The sequence below is a fragment of the Parasteatoda tepidariorum genome, chromosome 7 (assembly GCF_043381705.1).
Source record: "Parasteatoda tepidariorum isolate YZ-2023 chromosome 7, CAS_Ptep_4.0, whole genome shotgun sequence".
NCBI classification, from domain to species: Eukaryota; Metazoa; Arthropoda; class Arachnida; order Araneae; family Theridiidae; genus Parasteatoda; species Parasteatoda tepidariorum.
The window spans coordinates 17,633,786-17,641,120 of record NC_092210.1 but is presented as its reverse complement, the minus strand read 5'-3'; positions in this window follow the sequence as shown (position 1 = coordinate 17,641,120).

The window sequence follows — 7,335 nt, the reverse complement described above, 5'->3', positions numbered from 1 at the left end:
ATATATGGCCACATTTAAACTGAACACTGAATTTGTAAATTTTTCGAAATTCCTATTTGTTCAAAAGTTATAACAATTTCAAATGCTTTTTTTTGCGAATTTTTTTATTTTTATTACGTAACATTTTGTTTTGCTACTTAAAATCTATAAGACTTAGGATTTTGAATTTACAAAAATATGTAGGAAAATGTGCAAGGAGTTCGAGAATTATTAACTGCTAAACTCGTAGTTAAAAAAAAAAGTTACACGTGATGGTTCATTTTGTATTCTAGTTTTAATTTATCTTCAAAAAATAATTAAACTGTTTAATTTTTTAAAAATTTTTAAAAATTCAAAATTTTTAAATCTTTAAGGCTTTTTTATTTTAACATATTTTCAAAAAAAAAATTTTTCTTAGCGCTTCATCTAACAATTCATCTTAACAATTTTGTGCTTTGATTTGTTGATATAGCAATTAGAATATTTTTTATAGATTATTTTGTAAAAAATCGAGAAAAAAAAGGTTTTATTATAAGCAATAAAAAAGCATTTTTTGGGTACTGTGACCCCTATAACGAGAGTTTTTATCGAAAATTTTATTTGTTCAAAAGCTATTGTAAATCTAAGTGCTTTATTACGCGATTTTTTATTTTGCTTTAAATATTGACTATTTATCCATTGTTGTGGAAAATTTATTTTTCCATCACTACAATAATTTTATATTTTGAATTAAAATGTTCTGTGTTTAGCGGCAAACGTTGACGTTTAAAATGAAATAAACGATAATGAATGAGAATCAATTACGAGGAGTGGGGCCTTCTAATTAAACTAAAAATTGTAATAGATTCCAAAACTTAGTTTTAATGTAGGGTATCAACAATCTCGAAACGAAAACACAATAAATATTTATCTTTTGCGAATAAAGAGCAATTTTTGTTTTTTTGACTGTTGGGAGTTTACAACTGTTACTCATGACTGTTAGGTGAAGTTCTAAAGCCAGCTCTGTCAACGCTTATTTTGAAAATAGCGCTAAACGTTAACGCGGAGAAAAGCCGCAGTTTTGTGAAACCGAAAAGCGTTTGTGGTCTAATTTTTTAATGTTTAAAAACTTACTACAATGCTGCATTACCTGGGCTCTTAATAATATGCAAAAACTGAGAATAAGGCAGTGATTTTGATAAAGGAGGGAAAATATCGCCAAATAGGCGATTCTTAAAAAAGTTTAACTTTTTAAATATTTAAGTTATTTTCCTGTTCTAAAGCCCAGATAATTCTTCAAGGCGGCAAGATTATGTAAATAGTTTAAAATTATCGCATTGCTTCAAGTGTAAGGCACTTAAACTATAGCTTTTTTATTTCCTTGGTGACAGAGCTTCGAAACACAGAGTTAACGTTATTGTGTAGTAGTAGTTTAGAACAGTGTTTCTCAACCCAATTTACTCGAAGAACTGGTAAGGTTAGTAATTTAAACTGTTGGTATAATTTTTACATACACAAAAGTGGGACACTTAAAACATTTTTTTTTTGTTTTTAACCAGTTTGTTTTCAATTATTCATGAAAAATATTTTGAACCTAAACCTGTTTGAATACAAATAAAATTTATATTAATTACAATACAAATAATAACTCGTGAATCGACGGTTGCAAAACAACTATATATTGGATGATTACGTAAATAACCATTTAAAAATTGTATGATATTATTTCTGCGTTGTTGATTCAAATCGATCATTTTCAAAAAGAGACGAATTGTGAAAAAACCAAACTTCGCATTTATAAAATTCGTTTTTGTATTTGCTGAAAATAATAAATATGTACATATGTTATTGTGAATGACCGAAATCAAAAGAATGTCAACTTTCACCAGTGAATGTCAACAATCTAATAGTCGCATTGGTGTATGTCCGAAATATTTGTTATGTCCAATTTGATATTATATTTATTCGAATATCTGCTGAGAATAGATAAGGAGAAACATCAGTGAAGGGAGTACAGGTTAAATGCATACTGGGCAGTGGTACCTGAAGAAAAAAAAAATTATGTAGGGCATACCGGGCAGTGGCACTTAACTAGACCTAGTATATAATTCGGACCGCCAAAGCAACTATGTGATTTTATATCCGTCGCCCAATATTGGGTTTACGACAATAGTTCGTTCACCAGGAGTTGGCACTTGGCTCCACCTCCTCGGACGCAGAGTTCATTTCAGTGCGGGAGTAAAAAGAGAAACATCTCCGCTTTTGAAATGGAGACAACCCTTAATGCGCGAACGCGCCAAGCACAAAAGTGAATTTTTTTCAAGTCACTTACTTCGCTTTATCATCTGCTATTGTACCTTTCGTTTCTCTAGATAGTTAAACATATTTTAAATTTAAAAACTGCTGTTTNAATACAAATAAAATTTATATTAATTACAATACAAATAATAACTCGTGAATCGACGGTTGCAAAACAACTATATATTGGATGATTACGTAAATAACCATTTAAAAATTGTATGATATTATTTCTGCGTTGTTGATTCAAATCGATCATTTTCAAAAAGAGACGAATTGTGAAAAAACCAAACTTCGCATTTATAAAATTCGTTTTTGTATTTGCTGAAAATAATAAATATGTACATATGTTATTGTGAATGACCGAAATCAAAAGAATGTCAACTTTCACCAGTGAATGTCAACAATCTAATAGTCGCATTGGTGTATGTCCGAAATATTTATTATGTCCAATTTGATATTATATTTATTCGAATATCTGCTGAGGATAGATAACGAGAAACATGAGTGAAGGGAGTACAGGTTAAATGCATATTGGTCAGTGGTACTTGAACTAAAAAAAAAGCTGTAGGGCATACCGGGTAGTGGCACTTAACTAGACCTAGTATATAATTCGGACATATACCAAAGCAACTATGTGATTTTATATCCGTCGTTGAACAGCCGACCCAATATTGGGTTTACGACTACTGATGTTCAACTCCGTTGCCTTGTAATTTTGAACCAATCCAGAAAACAAGGAAACACCTGGATCAGCAACCTCAAAGGTATGTTTTGTTATGAGAACATGGATTACTTTGTGACTAGACAGATTTAACGTGCATCAGTCACCATTTACTACACGGGGAGTCTTTGGTCGGCGGGTATCGAACCCACGACCTCTTGGCCTGCAACTATGTGATTGTAAACATTCACCGGTGGAAGTCAACGACCGCCAATTTCAGTCATTCACATATATAAGAAACAGATCTATTATTTTCAGCAGTATAATATAGTATGATTTCTGAATTCTTCAGTATAAAAATTTGAAAACGTAAAATTTTTAATTGAGTTTCTTTCTTATCAAGTAAGCGAATTCCTAAAAAGTTAGAATGATGTGCAAATCGGTCAAGAAAAACATCCCGGCTCAATAACAAGAAAAGTCGTAGGTAGGTCAAAGTAAAATAGCATAACCACGAGTTGACGTGATATCAGAATTTACTTTGTAAATACAGTTAATTCTTTTTTTCACAAGTACAGCTGTCAGAAAAAATAATAACCTATTAATGAAACCATAATCGAAGCATATCAAATCGCTTTTAATCTGATTAAATAACAGTGAAAAAAATACTCCAAATTATTATTTTATTTTTAAAAAAATCAAAATAAAATTTTTAAAAACCACGTTTTTGTAGTAGACAATAATAATTAAAAAACAAAAATATGAAAAACGAAAGACGGGGGTGGGGGCATGAAATACATAAGAGTAACAGTATGCGTGCTCATGAGTATATGTGTATGTATATCTGTAATTGTATCTGAATGTGGATGTGATTGTGTATGTGTATGAGTAAGAAAATGTGTATATGTACTGTTATGTATTTTATGCGTCCCACGTTTTTCAAATTTTTATTTTTTAATTATTATTCTCCACTACAGAAACGTGGTTTTTAAAAATATTTTTTATTTCGATTTTTTTTGTACTCACTTCCAAAATCTCAATTTTTTTACTCACTGTACACAAGACTTTTCAACTGACATGTGACACTAATTTGAAATAATCGAATCGACAACAAAAGACAATCGCGAAAATACTAATTTTTCTTTATTTTACTTTGTACGTCTTTTTTCTCTTCATTTTCATGCATTGTCATCCAATTCTGAACTATGTGCCAAATTTGAAGTCTGTAGCTAGTCGGGAAGTTAGTTTAAAATCCAAATCGATAAAAAAATTCCACCTGAACAGACATATACGAAGGCAAGTTGATATAAACGTGGTAATAAAAGGAGGCTCCGATAACTGATGCAAACCTCGGAACTGTAGTTCATTTTTTTTAGATCACTCCACTATTAAGAGTTCGCTTATTTCATTATATAATATCCCAGCTTTCACACTTATAACAGCATATATGGGGATTCTGCATATACATTTAAAATGAGGTATCCCTCCCAATCTTCACCATATATAATTTATATGTTAAAAAAATAAATTAGAAAATTTAATGACTGCATAACTAATCCGAATTTTAAACATAAGGAGGCGTTTTGCAGATTTATAGACGTATTTCTACCGCATCAAATCTGCATAACATGTCTTTTCATAAAATAATGCTCATTCTAGACCAGTTTCTAAGTAGTTAAACACGGAAATAACGAGGGGAAAGATGAAAATTGTTTTAAAAGTTGTAGTTTGGGGCCTCAACCTATGAGGTTCGAGTAGCCATCTTGAATTTACTGAAGAGGTTCAAAAGAGGATTGAACTTTACTATAAAGAAAAAGGAGATATCGTTTATTCCTAGGTAGAAAAGGATGTATTGTTTCCTACGCATGTTTTTATGCTGAATCGAATGACAATAAAATCAAGTCGAGGGTACTAATAATTCAAAAATTATAAGGGGTTTAGTAAAATGGAAGTATTAAAAAAAAATATTATACCGATTTTTGCGTCTCAAATATCAATGTAGCTAAATGAGGTATCACACCCAATGCATTTTCCTTCGCTGAATCGAACGAGATCGAAACAAAGTCGGGAAGACTAATAGTTCAAAAAATATTAAAGTTTTCATCTGTAAAAAAAGGTACAGTTTTGTGTTAAACCTACTTCTTTGCATGTGAATGGGTATGGATATAGTCTAATAACTGAAAAACTGAAGCACCGATCTGATCGTAATTTCTTTTTTTTTTTTCTGCAGTTTGCACGTTTCCATGGGAAATGATTTATAAACGCTATTTTTCGGAGTCGTTTAGTTTGGCGCAATATTGAGAATACTGAAATTGTTTAAATTCATGGTTACTAATTAAACCTTTCTTAAAATCTTTTGAATGACTTCTTAGTTTGGCATAGGCGTTTTCCCCTTGTATTCGAGCACTTTCAATTTAGCGTAAAAAAATACAGAGGGTCCATTTGTCTATATAGCATATGCCCTCTTCAACCTGTTCTATCATGAAGTGCTCGACTTAGCATGGTGGTTCTCTGGCTACAAAAGCAAGGGAGCCGTCTCACCGGAGATGATCAAAGTTGTGATGGCATGTCTTGGTATTTCACAGATCTAGTGCAAAAGCAAGGGAGCCGTCTCACCGGAGATGATCAAAATTGTGATGGCATGTCTTGGTATTTCGCAGATCTAGTGCGAGCGTAATTGAAATTTAAAAAGGAATTTTTCTTAATCTTCTAGAGAATTTAGTAAAAGTTGTCAGAAAAAAGTATTCGTCTGCTTGTGCAAATTTCATTATCCACGGAATCGTTTAAATGATTTAATAATAGATCCTACCTCTTGTTGCGTCCGTTGCTTACGCGTCTAGCATTTTTTTGCTGTGCAATTGGGTACCTTCAAGTGACGTCATCGTATGTAAATCGCATCATTTGTCCAGTCAGAAGACAATCAGGTTCAACACACACGCTTTACATCGTTTACAGGTATCCAAGTAACTCCGATTTAAATCACGTGATCAGGCATAATCACTTCTTCTCGAGTTGCAAGTACCCCGATTGAAAAATCAGCGTTAAGCGACAAAAAATACACAATTGAGCTTTTTATAAACTTAGTATAGCTACAGTTACAACATAAACAATACACTCAAATTATTTTGATACAAATGTTTTAATTTGGGAACTTGAATGTTTATAATAAAGTTCTTCCCTCAAATTTTATGGAACGAAATGCAATGACTTAAGTTTGGTGAACACCATTTTACTCGAATCTTACACCTATCTATGTTTTAAAGAATACATAAAAGGTATGTGCGATAGAAGAAAATATAGTTTTATGTTAAACGTAGTTATAAAGTTAAAATATAGTTTTATGTTACTTCGTTTTCTATAGATACGAGTTTGACTGTACTAAAATAATGATTTTAATTTAAAACAAACAAGCTTTCAATAAATAAAAATCTTTTTCTTTTGAAAAGAAATAAAGTAGGTTTCTAGCTTATTTATTTGTGCCATGATTGCACAGTGGTTAAGTTCTTCAGTCGTAACTTTAAGTCCAATCGATGGGTTCTAGCTTGTCTTGGAAATCACCTTTAAGAGCCACCTATTAGCGCGCTATGCTGACCATATTGACACCATCATGCTGTTCGTAACGAAATTGTGGAGCCTTAATCCTTTGACTCAGAATCCCTAAACATATTTCTCATACTTTTTTTATTATTTTGTATTAATTTAGGTCAAAATAAGTGAAAAATATTAGCATTTTAATAATTTATGGTTATGAAATGTAGCATAAAACACTGGTGTCTTTCTTTGTGTTAAAGGAAAAATATTCCTAACACAGATCACTTCAAAACATTAATTTTTCAATTTACAAAATCAATTATTGATACATTTTTGAATACAAATGGGAAAAAAAAAAAATTCTAAAATAATTCCGATAATCAAACAGATTTTTTAGAGACTATTTTGACTGTTTTTTATATTTAAAAAATGCCGAAATATATTTTTGCTTGCAAAAAAGCGCCAGAAAAAATTATATACAAACGACACTGATGTTGCAGTTGCATCAAAGTTTTAACTTCTATAACCCCCCTAGCTCTACCATAGGCTATTGATGGAATACTTTTTTTTATTTTTTGGTTTTACACGAGTTTATTTATTTAATTTGTTTATTTAGAATTGTAAAATAATTTAAACCCTATACAGTGTCCGCCACTAATAAAATCACTGGATTCTAATATCTGCTGCTTTTTAAAATCATATCTGGAAGAACCGAACAAATACCATATCAAAACATGCTAAAACCATGCTTTAATAAAATCATTATCGCTGTTCTGTAAAATCAAATTTTTTGTAATGCATATGCTTCAAAAATGGCAAATTTTGCTTTTTCTAGTCTGAATATTTAGAATTTTCTAATTTCTGAAGCATTGAAAGGTGTGTAACAT